The sequence below is a fragment of the Melospiza melodia genome, chromosome 9 (genome assembly GCF_035770615.1).
Source record: "Melospiza melodia melodia isolate bMelMel2 chromosome 9, bMelMel2.pri, whole genome shotgun sequence".
Lineage (NCBI taxonomy): Eukaryota > Metazoa > Chordata > Aves > Passeriformes > Passerellidae > Melospiza > Melospiza melodia.
The window spans coordinates 36,386,863-36,399,943 of record NC_086202.1 but is presented as its reverse complement, the minus strand read 5'-3'; the positions used below and the strand labels follow the sequence as shown (position 1 = coordinate 36,399,943).

Here is a 13,081-nt window from a genome sequence, read left to right as displayed (position 1 = left end):
CTGGCTGGGGCGAGGTAATGGCCCTTCTCCTGGGTGGGGACCTTGCCCGAAGCTAAGTTTTACCTTTCTCAGAATAGGGAAGACACCTGAGAAGGTGGGGGGGGGTTATGCAAAGTGACTCGCAAGACCAGAATGCTTTGTGGGACCCCCATCTCCAAACTCATGGAGAAACCCCAAAAACAATGAGCCACCTAAGAGTTGAGAGACTAGAGTGATGTCTGGACGTGAGGAACTGAGTGCTGGGCCTGCAGAGATGCGGGAAACCTTCGTCGTTCCTCACCCTGTCCTCGAGATCCCCCGGGCCAGGACTGGGAGGGGAGCGAGACCCGGACTAAGGTAACATCTGACGGGGACATCATGCCCTAAAGGCTCCCACGAGGACTGGATTTCCCCCAGCTCTGTCCCTAGTGGACAGAGCTGCGCATATCCTCCTCCTCTGAGTCGCCTTGGGAGAGACGACGGACGCTGCAGACCGTCGAGCCGCCCAATCCTGAGCTGATCACTTTTTAATAAAGGCATTACACAGGAGAAGAAGTCTCCTGGCCCTTTTTGTTTATTTCACATACATTAAACAAAACCAAAATCCCAGTAATGCCTATCAGAAGTCTATGAAAGAAACCTATTGAAATTAATCCTACCTCAAATAGAAACCAACCCATCCAGAAAGTTAGCTTCACTCAAAAAAACAATTTACACAGAGTTAATAATACCAAGAAATAAAACAACACACCACATACCACCAATGAATATAATAGTGAAGAAAAAAACAACACTTTTTTTTTTAATTTAAGCTAACTTCTTTTATTAGCTAGAACAAAAGCTTTTGCCAGGACTGTAACAACAACTTCTACTTCTGAAATGTCCTTTCTCATTCCCAAATTCCTTACAACTTCTGAGTTTACATCCAAGCAAAAAGCAAAATTCGTGCACTTGTGCGTTTGATGCTCCTGTCAGATTCTTTTTCCCTCCACATCTTCTTACACTTTCAGTCCTCACGCTGTCCTGCCGTGATGAGTTTGACGGAAGAACTGGTAAATGTTAAGAGAGGATTTCCCTGCCTCCCTCCCCAAAGTTGGTTTCCTTAGTGCATTTCACTCAATCCCAAGCCGGCAATGATGCACGCTCACCTCAAGGCGCACAGCTGCTCGGCTAAACTCGGCTATTGTCGGCTGCATTCGGCTGGACTCGCCTCTTCGGCGCGGCTCGGCTCGCTTCGGCCGAACTCGGAGCCGCTCAGTGCGCTCGGCGCGGCTCGGCTCGCTTCGGCCGAACTCGGAGCCGCTCTCTGCGCTCGGCGCGGCTCGGCTCGCTTCGGCCGAACTCGGAGCCGCTCTCTGCGCTCGGCGCGGCTCGGCTCGCTTCGGCCGAACTCGGAGCCGCTCTCTGCGCTCGGCGCGGCTCGGCTCGCTTCGGCCGAACTCGGAGCTGCTCTGTGCGCTCGGCGCGGCTCGGCTTCATTCGGTCGAACTCAGAGCCGCTCTGTGTACTCTGCTCGCTTCGGCCGAACTCGGAGCTGCTCTGTGCGCTCGGCGCGGCTCGGCTTCATTCGGCCGAACTCGGAGCCGCTCTGTGTGCTCGGCTCGGTTCGGCCGAACTCGGAGTCGCTCTCCGCGCGTTCGGCGCGCCTCGGCTCCCTGACGGCGGGCAAGCGGCGCCGCCTCACGTTAAACTCGCCCGGCTCGGGGCTCTCCTGCTGCCGCGTCCCGCGGGCGGCCCGGCCATCGCACGGACACGATCGGGAGCGCGGGGTGGCACAGGAGCTCATTGGGCTGTGACCGCACTCGCGCTAATTAGCGCGCACGAGAGCAGCGGGCTCGGTTCGGCTGAGCTCGGCTCCGTTCAGGCAGCCTCGCAAGCCTGGCCTCGGTTCGCTCGAGGCCGCCAGGTTCGGCCGGTCTCGCCTTGGTTCGGCTGAGCTCGTTCCATTCGGCCGAAGGAGGCGTCGTTCGTTCGTGTTTTTACAAACATCTTTCTCTATAGATTGTATATTTCTATATTGAAATTTTTATTTCTATAATACTTCTTTTATTCAAAATAAAACCCCCATCTCTAACGAAATAAATACAAAAAACCCTTCTTTCAAACGATATTGAAATATTTTTATACTTAGTATAATTATATTCACATTTATATTTATAGTTTCTTTTGATGCAGTGTATTAATAATTATATATAATATATATAAAATTCTATAAATGTATTTATTTATATTATGTATCATATCTACTGCTACAACTAATTTTTTCTTATGTTTTTAAACTTTATATATATATATCTCTATTTATTTATTATATATTCCTATACTTAGATTTCTAACTTTACATTATTTGTATTTATAATTTTTATAATCAAAACACTGCCTATTGACAAATTAAAAAACCTGCTTTATTTAAGTATTTAAAAATATTTTTATATTTATGATTTTCATATTTATATTTATAATTTATTCTATATTACATGAGAACACACCTGCTCCTGCACCCCAGTGGGGCTCCTTCTCCTGGGGACCTTGGGGTGCCCCAACAGCATCAGAGCCCCGAGTCTTCACCCCCTTCTCCTCTATTTAGAAACTACACTGGAACTTTTTTCTGGAAACAAAGACATTACCTAAATCCTCTCCTCATGTCCCATACAGATAGATATTCAGTTACTAGTTGGCTGGGCAGCAGTTTCTTAAAGAGAATGATAAACAAGATGTGAACATTTCAGCTACAAGAAAATAGGCAAATCTGAACAAGGTACTGGTGGGCAACCACTGAAGTTATTTCAAAGCATTTTTTAAAACAATAAAATAATGATACCACAAAAATAAAGCAAAAAGCTAACTAGTGGCTAAGAAATAAGGAAAAATTAACTTTTGACAACAACAACATTCCAACCACACAGGCTTTTTCCCGATGTCATACCTTATAACTACCTCTCTTGGGAATTCTCATCATGTATCCCAAAAGGAATAAATATCTCAGAGCGTCCTAAAGCAAAAAGTAGCACACATGAGCTCCTCACACTCCCGAGAGGCCAGCACAGCGTGCACTGAGTCTGCAACAAATTCTGCTCACTGAGGGTCTGCAAACAAATGTTCAACTGATGAACTGAACTGATTTTAAAGGGAGGTTTTCTAAGCACAGAAGCACAACAAAGAACAAGCAGAAACAATTCTTAAATAAATCTGCAAGTTTTGTTTAGCATATATGCGACTGATTTCCACGCTGTGGCTTCTCACTTTGATTTGTCTGTAGGTTCAGGAAGATGACAATGCACACTCTGCCTTCCCTGAGCCCCCCACAGCAGCTGAGTGCTTCTCTGTGTGTTCAGATCATCAGGAACTGGATTACACGTGCCCGGATGGACTGGAACTGCTCTGCTGCAGATTCAGGAGACGATGGCAGAGAGGGGCTGGCTGAAGAAAATGGTCAGATACATAAAGACACATTTTCAAGAAAATAGTCAGATACACAAAAACACTAGATCATTTACCAACCATCTGTTAAAAAGACACCAGCATCTGTAGAAACCAGCAAGGACTGGCCCCAAGAATCTGCAGAGAAAACCTCATGAGGAAAATTACTGCAGAAAGACTGAGATTCCCAAGGCTATGAAGTAACATATGGGATACACGTTACGTGCACTAAAAAATCCAGATCGTACAGACACAGAATGCGATGGACAATGGCAATAACATGTAAATGCTTTTGGGAGGATACGTTTCCAAACAGTACATTGCTGGAAGTTGAAATATCAGAACTGAAATAATTTTCTGGCAGAGGTCTCCCTGCATCAATTCTGGTTTGGAGACTAGTAAGACACATCCCTGAAATGTTGAATTAAAACACATGCAGCTGAAACTCAGCGCAACCACCACGCGATAATTTTTTTCATTTAAAAATCCCAAATCTATATACTTAAAATATATGTACCACACATAGGCAGTTTGCTTATATTTTATGGTTCAGTTTGTGATATTCAGTGACTAGCACATGATACAGTTTCTGCCTTTCTGCCAAATGGTTCTTCCATCCCGTGTTCTCTGTACTTACCTCCCAGAGCCTGCCCCTCCTCTCCCAGTTTATACATTAGTTGAATCTCTGGAATTCTAGAAGCACTTGTGAACCTTCTGTATGTAAAACACATGCAGAGGAGTGCAGCTGGCATATTTCACTCCCTAATGACTTCAAACAAAATCCAAATGAAACAAAAGGAAATGAAAACACAACTGAATCTTGTTTCAAAAGTGCTGAAATTAAAATAAAAGATGATTGCAAATGGAAAATGTCGCCTTCATTGAATTTTCTCAGGTGTAAAAATGTCCACACTTGCTTTAACTTTAGAAGTGCTTCTGCCCCCAGGCTCATCCTTTATTAATCTAACAGTGACTGCAGAATCAGTTTGACACTGTACCTTTCCTCTTTTCTGCTGCAGCATCTAATTACAGAAGTGAATAAATATATACCATACTACATAACGTTTAATGTTCCATAACTTCTCTGACAGTTTCACTCACCTCCTTTTTACAAAAGCTTGCGGTTACCAAGTTAGCTGCGGTATCCCCTTTCACAGTGGTTTTCAATTTCAATGCCTCATACAAACAGATCTTTCATTTAAACTGAGTTTGTCAGCAATACCCAAACTAAAGACTATATTAAAAGGACAATTTAGGACTAGAAAGTAATTCCAGTTTGGAATTCCTATGCCATTTTAAGTAATGAAATAAGAGGCAAATTCTGTATCCTCAAAAATGTCAAATGGTTACTAGGTATCTTAGCCAAAACATACCTTGGCTGTTTCTTGGGTAGGTGGTTTGGTTTTTTGGTTTTGTTTGTTTATTTTGGGGAATTTTGTGGGGTTTCTTGTTTGTTTGGCTTTGGTTTTTTGAGTTTGTTTTTTTTTGTTGTTGTTTACTTTCTTTCTAAGAGGCAACTCAGAAGAGTCAAATATTGTAAAAGAGAAAAACCTCCACCTCAAACTACAGAATCTAACCATCTACACAGTTTGCTTTATTATAAGTAGCCAGATAGAGGATCCTCTTGTCAATTATACAAACTCACCTCTGATTTGCAAAATTATTACCGCACCTGAGTGGGTATGGCTGGTGAGAGAGAGACGGTGAATCTTGTTTCTTGAATCAGAAGGCTTGATTTATTAAGATATTATATATAATACATTAAGACTATACTAAAAGAATATAGAGAGAGGTTTGCAGAGCAGCTAGGCTAAGCCAAGAATAGAAAGAAAAGAATCTCCAACAAAGTTGTGGTCAAGGACTCAGTCCCCTAGCTTGCACTGGTGATTGGCCCTTAATTATAAACATAGGAAATGAGCCAATCAAGGTGTTCCTGTTGCATTCCACAGCATCTGATAATAATTGTTTACCTTGTCTTCTGGAGCCTCTGGCCTCCCGAAGACACAGAAATCCAAAAGAAAGGATTTCTGTGGAGAAATGTCTGCGACACAAAATTCCTAACAAACACTAAGGACAGTACCAGGCACCCCCCTAAGGTACGATTTTTACAACCTTCATTTAACTCGTGTGCCATATAAATATTTCTACAGGTACACCTCAGGCGTTACAGATAAATACTTCTATTCATGTTTTATTTTAATGTAACTTACAATCATGCAATACTACAAAACTATTTCTGGCCACAGAAAACTGCATTAAATCCCACCATAACTGCAAGGTAATCAAAGTTTACCAAAAGGAGTGACACAGACTTTGTAAACACAGCTGCATACCTTCTACAGTGATCCTAACTGACCAAGCCGAACAAACTCTGCTTGTCGAGCTTCCTCTTGCTTCCGTGTTGATTTTGGGGACTCTGGGAACACATCACTGAAGGATCTTCTATTAACCATATTCTAAAAGAGAAAATGTTTCTTTCTGACTGCACAGCATCTCAGGGAAGAGAAACTGCAACTCTTCCAATCCTTCCATGCTTTACCTTACAGCTTGTCATACTTTACCACTGTCATGTTCTGTAAAATCATACCACATGAATATGTGACATGAATATATGAAAAAGAAAAGTTTAAGCAGATCTACATAGATAAAAGAAACAAACACTGGTCAAAAAATAGCACCTTGTTAGTTTTAGAAGTACTGAACATATTTGTAGTTAGCTAAGAATCACCTTAAGAGTAAGTCTTCATCATCCAAAATAAAGTTACCTCATAGCTACCCAGGGGTAAGAATCATACAAATTTATACAGAACAGAACAAATGCAGATTTTATGGTGATGAGACTAATGCCTGTATTTATAGTATCTAAATTCCCTATTCCCTTGCTGCAGGTAAGCTTACACCATTTTCATGCTTCCCCTCACACCTGATGAAGAGTCCTGTCCAAAAAGGTAGAAAGTCCAGAAGTCTAGAAAGACTGTCAGCTTTCATAGAACTGTAAAGTAAGTTCTACAACAATCAGTATTTAGCTTAGTCATATGCAATTCAGTGCTCATTAGGATTACAGTCCTTTCAAGTGACAGAACATTCAAGCTACCAGTTAGAACAGGACAGCACAAGGCAGGCTCCAGAAAAACAGATGTTGCATATGTTTAGATAAGCACTCATAGTTTCCATAATTAATCATAATGAATTTGGCATGGAAACTCTACCATTCCAAAAAAAACCCAAATAAACAAACAGGAGACGTAAAAAAAGTTTTTATTTGAAATGGCCAGTTCAATGGATAAAGACAGTTTAAGTAGTATTACATTATTATTATTATTATTATTATTACTACTACTACAATTATTATCATCTGCTACTGGAAGAAACAAACCAGTAGTATTGATACTTAATTACTTTTATTTCCAGAAAATAATAAAGAAAAAGAACCAAACCAAAAAATGTGACTTCCTACCTTTTGTAGCTCAGGATGATGAATTTCTCTTGGGCTCTTCTCCAATTTATCAAGACTCATAGCACTGAAAGGCAAACAAAACAGTGCTTTATAGAAGGGCAAGTGCACATTTCAAGGCTGAACCACCAACTGATTGCAGTGACAGCAGTTACAACATGAATCGTTCCCAGAGCCTCTGTTCAATGGAATGTTCTGTGGAACTGCCATTTCTTTCCCAAAATACTAACTTCCAACACTTCCTAAACGTATTTTGTATTTTAAAATAACAGAAATTACTGAGACTCTGTGTGGAGGTCAGGTTTAAATTTATTTCCTTCTAAAGCACAGAGCTCTGTTCCATCACCCTTCCCTTCAGCTCTACACTGGATCATGGTGAGCATTTGAGGAGTGCTCAATAACCAATTCGATTTCTCTCTTTTTCTAGTTCTCTCTATTCTTAAATAATTCAAGACAAGTCAAATGAAAAATGACAAGTTCAGCATCAAAGTCACACTTTTTCCCTTTGTCTGCTCAAGAACAGGCTCTAAATCCACTTATTGCTGCCTTCAACGATTAACACTTGCAAAACCACCAGCCCATGCGGCCAAGGTCAGAGCTCTCTGCCCACTGAGGACACGGCAACCAGCAGGGCCCTTTCTCCCACTCTCCAGCACGGACGTGCGAAGCCAGAGAGGAGTTTACAGAGACCGGGACGCGGCGGGACGGGGTGGGCGCCCGGCCCGACCTTCCAAAGCTGGCGGCAGCAAGGGCGGGGAGCGCCACGGCCCCGCTCCGCCGCCTGCCCGCCGCTCCGGGGCCGCCCCGCCGGGATTGTCCGGCCCGCGGTCGCTCCCAGCGCCTGGAGCGGGGCGAGTGTGGGCTCGGGGCTGCCGCCCTGTTCCGACGCCGTTCGCCCGCCCCTCGCCCTTCACTCGCTCGGCAGCCGCGTCCTTGCCCCGCCCCCGGCACTCAGCGGCGAGGGGCAGGGCGCTGGCTCGGGGGGTGCGGTACCGCTCTGTGGCCACAGGGGGGCAGACTTACCAGGGTGTGCGACTTTCCCGCCCTTTTGGCCGCCATTTTGAGAAGGTCAAGGAAAAGTCCGCGACATCCGCAACTCGCCACTCCCAAGGTGGCGGCTTCGCGGCTGCCTGTCCGCGCACAGCTGCAGTACCGCGCTCTGCCCACAAGGCGGCAGCACTGCCGCCCGCCCCAGCCGGGGGGGCACCGCGCCTCGGGGCTGCGGGCAGGGAAGGCGGCAAAAAAGAACAGGGGCGACCCCCGCCGAAAACTGCTCTGAAATAAAGGCCAAAAATCTGCCTCTTACCCGACTAGACCCAAACAAGCCCCCTTGCTTTAAAACCATATTTAAATAAATTTTATAGTTTTCGTATTTATATTTACATGCATATTTATAGCGGACATTGATGTGCTATGTAATTTACATAATATATTCCGTGTATTCCTATTATTAATATTCATTTATATGTTGTGCTTTTATAAATGTCTTTATATATTGATTGTATATTTCTAAACTTAAATTTACATTTCTATAATGAAATAAACAGGGCAGGAGACTCTTTCCCCTCAGAGAAGTTCCTATGGGAGGAGTAGTGGGAGGTGTTGGCTTTGGGAATGCTCCTCTAACTGCTTTTGAGGTGAGAGGGTTCAAGAAAGAGTTGGGGCATTTAGTTGAGGACCCAGTGGGCATAGCCAACCAAGTGGATCAATTCTTAGGTCCAAATATCTACACTTGGGGGGAGATGAATTCCATTCTAAACATATTATTTTCCCCAGAAGATGTCCGGATGATTAGAGCAGCTAGCATAAGAATTTGGGAGAAAGATAACAGTCCAGGACCCCAGGTACCAACAGGTGAACATAAATTGCCACTAACGGATCCCAGCTGGAACCCTAACCAGGAGGAGGGGAGGAAGGCCATGATGGAATATAGATCACTGATAATTCGCGGGATCAAAGAGTCAGTTCCCAAAGGAACTAATACCCAGTTGGCATTTGAGGGTACACAGGAGAAAGATGAAGCTCCTGCTGCCTGGCTTAACCGCCTAAAGCGGAACTTCCAGTTGTACTCCAGAATAGACCCAGACACCCTAGAAGGTCAAGTGCTACTAAAAGTCCAATTTGTTACCAAATCTTGGCCAGATGTACGGAGAAAACTGGAAAATAATGAAGATTGGCAAGAAAAGGACATCAATGAGTTAGCAAGAGAAGCACTGAAGATGTATTTAAGGAGGGAGGAAGATGAAGTAAGGGCCAAGGCTAAGATCATGGTTGCTGTAGCTAGAGAAAGTGCAGGGTGGGCAGGTCCACCACCAGGAGGAGGCAAGGATAGGTCAGTACTGTCAGGTGCAAGAGGGATGGAGACACCTCAAGGCCCTTTGAGAAAACGACATTGCTATTACTGTGGAGAGCCAGGACACGTCAGGAGGGTTTGTAGAAAGCTCAGTCTTGATGCGGCAATAGCCAGGGAACAAGAGGCCTTGGGGAGGGTTCCTAGAGGTGATGATTAAGGGGGTCAGGGGCTTTGCACTTTAGGGGACCCGATGCAACATCTGGAAGTGCCCTTGGTAAACTGTGTGTGTGTGACCTGCAAAGCAGACCAGTGTTCCTGCAGACAGCCTCACAGGTGAATGTGCACCAGAGGCAACCAGAGCCAGGGCCCTTCCAAGAGGCCCAGAGATGCTGAGACCTGGGGGCCAACCCCAAGGTGAGGGGAGCCACAGAGATTTACCAGCAATAAGGATCCACTTTGTGTCTTGAGGGTGTAAAGGTGAATGAGAAATAAAGGTGAGTAAATGTAGATGAATTAAAGTACAGGTAATGTGGATTGTGCATTATAAGTTTTACCACATCTCCTTTGAGAGAGGTGTATTGTGTTGAAAAATAGTGTGAGAAAAAATATTTTAAAAAAATTGTCTTAGGAGTAAGGAGTTAAAAGAAAGGTATTTAAGCTGTTAGTGAAAGTAAGAAACAGAAGCAAGAAATTAATAGATAAGATCTTGAAAATAGAACAGAAAAACCAGTAAGTTAAATACACAGAAAAATAGGAGTATAAAATCACTTTGGGAGTTAAGTTAGCTAACAGAAATACAACACCTGGCAAAAATACAGAGTATGCAGAAGTTGGTAAGAGAAACATGCAAGCTATAGAAAAAGAGAAATTAACCAGTTACCCATAACATTAACCAAAGAAACTGAGTTTTGATAGAATCATAAAATAGCAGACCATTAATGCCTATATTTGAAAGCCCCTTTCAGGTACTCTTCATTACTAATTCAACTGTGCAGACCAAAAGAAAAAGGTTGGACCCACATCACTCTCACCCCCTGGCATTGGACCAGACTCAACATCAGTTTTTTTTTCCCTCTGGCATTCTAGCATTGGACCGGACTGCACCCCATTCTCCTTCTGGCATTGGACCAGATTGCACCCCATTTTCCCTCTGGCATTGGGCCAGACTCAATAGCAGTTTTTTTTTTTCCCTCTGGCATTGGGCCAGACTCAATAGCAGTTTTTTTTCCCCTCTGGCATTGGGCCAGAGTCCCCACCACTCTCACCTCCGGGCACTGGACAGGATTCAACCACATCACAAGTTAATTCACCTGAGTATACTGTGATAAAAGGACCAAAAGATTTAAAGTTGACTCTCAGAAGGAAGAGTCAAAAAGACTGAACTGTATGGGAAAATAATTGGTATCAGAGCTCTAGCATTGCTTAAAAGTATTCAGCTACCCAGTGGATCCCAAGAGATCCAAATAAATTAGAGTCTGTTGAGAAAAGAGACAAGTGTACCCACCATGAAGTATATGAATTTTATGACTGTACTGAAAAAGGGATAAACCCCTTTTGGAAAATGAAGGAACTGTGTAAATATAGGGAATGCCCAACAGAAACTGATAACACATTACAGGAGAGCTCTAAACACCTGGTTTTGATCTCCAGTACTACAGCATACACTAAATTGTCAGGAGACTGGTCTGGCAGCTGCACAGCTAGAATAATAAAATAATAAAAATAATAAAAAATATAATAAAATATTATATTTTTATATAAAAAATAAAATAGCTTTCTTCTTATTACCCAAAGTAACTGGATCAAGTTTAGGAGTTCCTATATACAATGATTTAGGAGAAACCAAACAGAAGAAGCAAAGTGCATTAGAAATTGAGACAATCCAAAGTTGTAAAGGCCAAGTTCAGACCCCAATATCTATGTTAAACAGAATCATCAGGCTCCAGGCAGTATTAGAGATAAAGAATGCAATTATTAGAAACATTTCAAATGAAATAAAAAAACTGGCATGTGTAAATAACCAAGAACAAACTCCTACACTTGATTCCAGTTGGTGGGATAGCCTACAGATTTTCAAAAAAGATGTATGGGAAAAAATAGGTTTCCTCACTGTGTGTATACTTGCAGGATTGCTCTTTTTGCCGTGCTTATTTCCCTGTTTTATTAAAATAGTAGTATTGACCGTGCAGACCAACCTAAAGATCTCAAAAAATTCTAACCTGAAGAAACCAAGAAAGGTAACAAAGTTAAGTAACCATGATTACCAGAGTGCTCAAGAAATTTATAATCAATACAAAAAATTAAATATGAGGTTCATGAGTCAGAAATTGCAAGTTGATCCGAGCTTAAATTTAAGCCCGAGCGCCCGGGGAGTGTGAGCGCAGAGCGGCACCAGCTGCAGTGCCCGCGGAGTGTGAGCGCAGAGCGGCACCAGCCCGAGTGCCCGGGGAGCGTGAGCGCACAGCGGCACCAGCCCGAGCGCCCGGGGAGTGTGAGCGCAGAGCGGCACCAGCTGCAGTGCCCGCGGAGTGTGAGCGCAGAGCGGCACCAGCCCGAGTGCCCGGGGAGCGTGAGCGCACAGCGGCACCAGCCCGAGTGCCCGGGGAGCGTGAGCGCAGAGCGGCACCAGCCCGAGCGCCCGCGGAGTGTGAGCGCAGAGCGGCACCAGCTGCAGTGCCCGCGGAGCGTGAGCGCACAGCGGCACCAGCCCGAGCGCCCGGGGAGTGTGAGCGCACAGCGGCACCAGCCCGAGCGCCCGCGGAGTGTGAGCGCAGAGCGGCACCAGGCCGAGTGCCCGGGGAGCGTGAGCGCAGAGCGGCACCAGCTGCAGTGCCCGGGGAGTGTAAGCGCAGAGCGGCACCAGCCCGAGCGCCCGGGGAGCGTGAGCACAGAGCGGCACCAGCTGCAGTGCCCGCGGAGCGTGAGCGCACAGCGGCACCAGCCCGAGCGCCCGCGGAGTGTGAGCGCACAGCGGCACCAGCCCGAGCGCCCGGGGAGCGTGAGCGCACAGCGGCACCAGCCCGAGGGCCCGGGGAGTGTGAGCGCAGAGCGGCACCAGCCCGAGCGCCCGCGGAGTGTGAGCGCAGAGCGGCACCAGCCCGAGTGCCCGGGGAGCGTGAGCGCAGAGCGGCACCAGCCCGAGCGCCCGCGGAGCGTGAGCGCACAGCGGCACCAGCCCGAGCGCCCGGGGAGTGTGAGCGCAGAGCGGCACCAGCTGCAGTGCCCGGGGAGTGTAAGCGCAGAGTGGCACCAGCCCGAGCGCCCGGGGAGTGTGAGCGCAGAGCGGCACCAGCCCGAGTGCCCGCGGAGTGTGAGCGCAGAGCGGCACCAGCCCGAGCGCCCGGGGAGCGTGAGCGCAGAGCGGCACCAGCCCGAGTGCCCGCGGAGTGTGAGCGCACAGCGGCACCAGCCCGAGCGCCCGGGGAGCGTGAGCGCAGAGCGGCACCAGCCCGAGTGCCCGGGGAGCGTGAGCGCAGAGCGGCACCAGCCCGAGCGCCCGGGGAGCGTGAGCGCAGAGCGACACCAGCCCGAGCGCCCGGGGAGTGTGAGCGCAGAGCGGCACCAGCCCCAATGCCCGCGGGGTCTGGCCGGAATGCTAGCGACGGCCGGCGGAGCGTTCGTTTTATTCCCCGGCGGCAGCGGCGCCCGGAGCCCGGCTCGGGGCTGGCACCGGGCACCTGGCCAGGTTCACTTCAAAAATCCCTGCCGTAATTCACTTTTGAGAGCTCCAGAAGCGGATTTCCCGGAGCTGCCGTTCTCGACCAGCGATAACAGCATGGGGCCCTTTTCCTTAGCAAGATTTTTGCAGGACAGGAGTGACCTGCCTGCTCCCCTCGCGTGGCTCCTGCTTCTGAATATACCCCTGTCTCTGGCTCCTAATATGGCGCCGTGAGTCACTTCTGTGTAAGAAAACAAAACCACTATCGGGTAATTTC

The 13,081-nt window shown here is 46.4% G+C and overlaps 1 long non-coding RNA gene across 2 annotated transcripts; it reads right to left on the bottom strand.

Annotated features, from left to right (window-relative positions):
* Positions 1-1,836: 1,836 nt before the first annotated feature.
* LOC134421697 (uncharacterized) lies at positions 1,837-13,008 on the bottom strand. 2 transcript variants are annotated; one of them, XR_010028665.1, is made up of 7 exons: positions 12,863-13,008; positions 6,857-6,920; positions 5,733-5,855; positions 4,037-4,168; positions 2,906-3,399; positions 2,607-2,671; positions 1,837-1,974 (listed from the first exon to the last, which is right to left on the bottom strand). It is a non-coding gene; the product is annotated as an uncharacterized LOC134421697 (long non-coding RNA). The 2 variants fall into 2 exon arrangements; XR_010028666.1 differs by lacking the exon at positions 4,037-4,168 and having other exon boundaries at positions 1,840-1,974.
* Between the last annotated feature and the right edge of the window lie 73 nt (positions 13,009-13,081).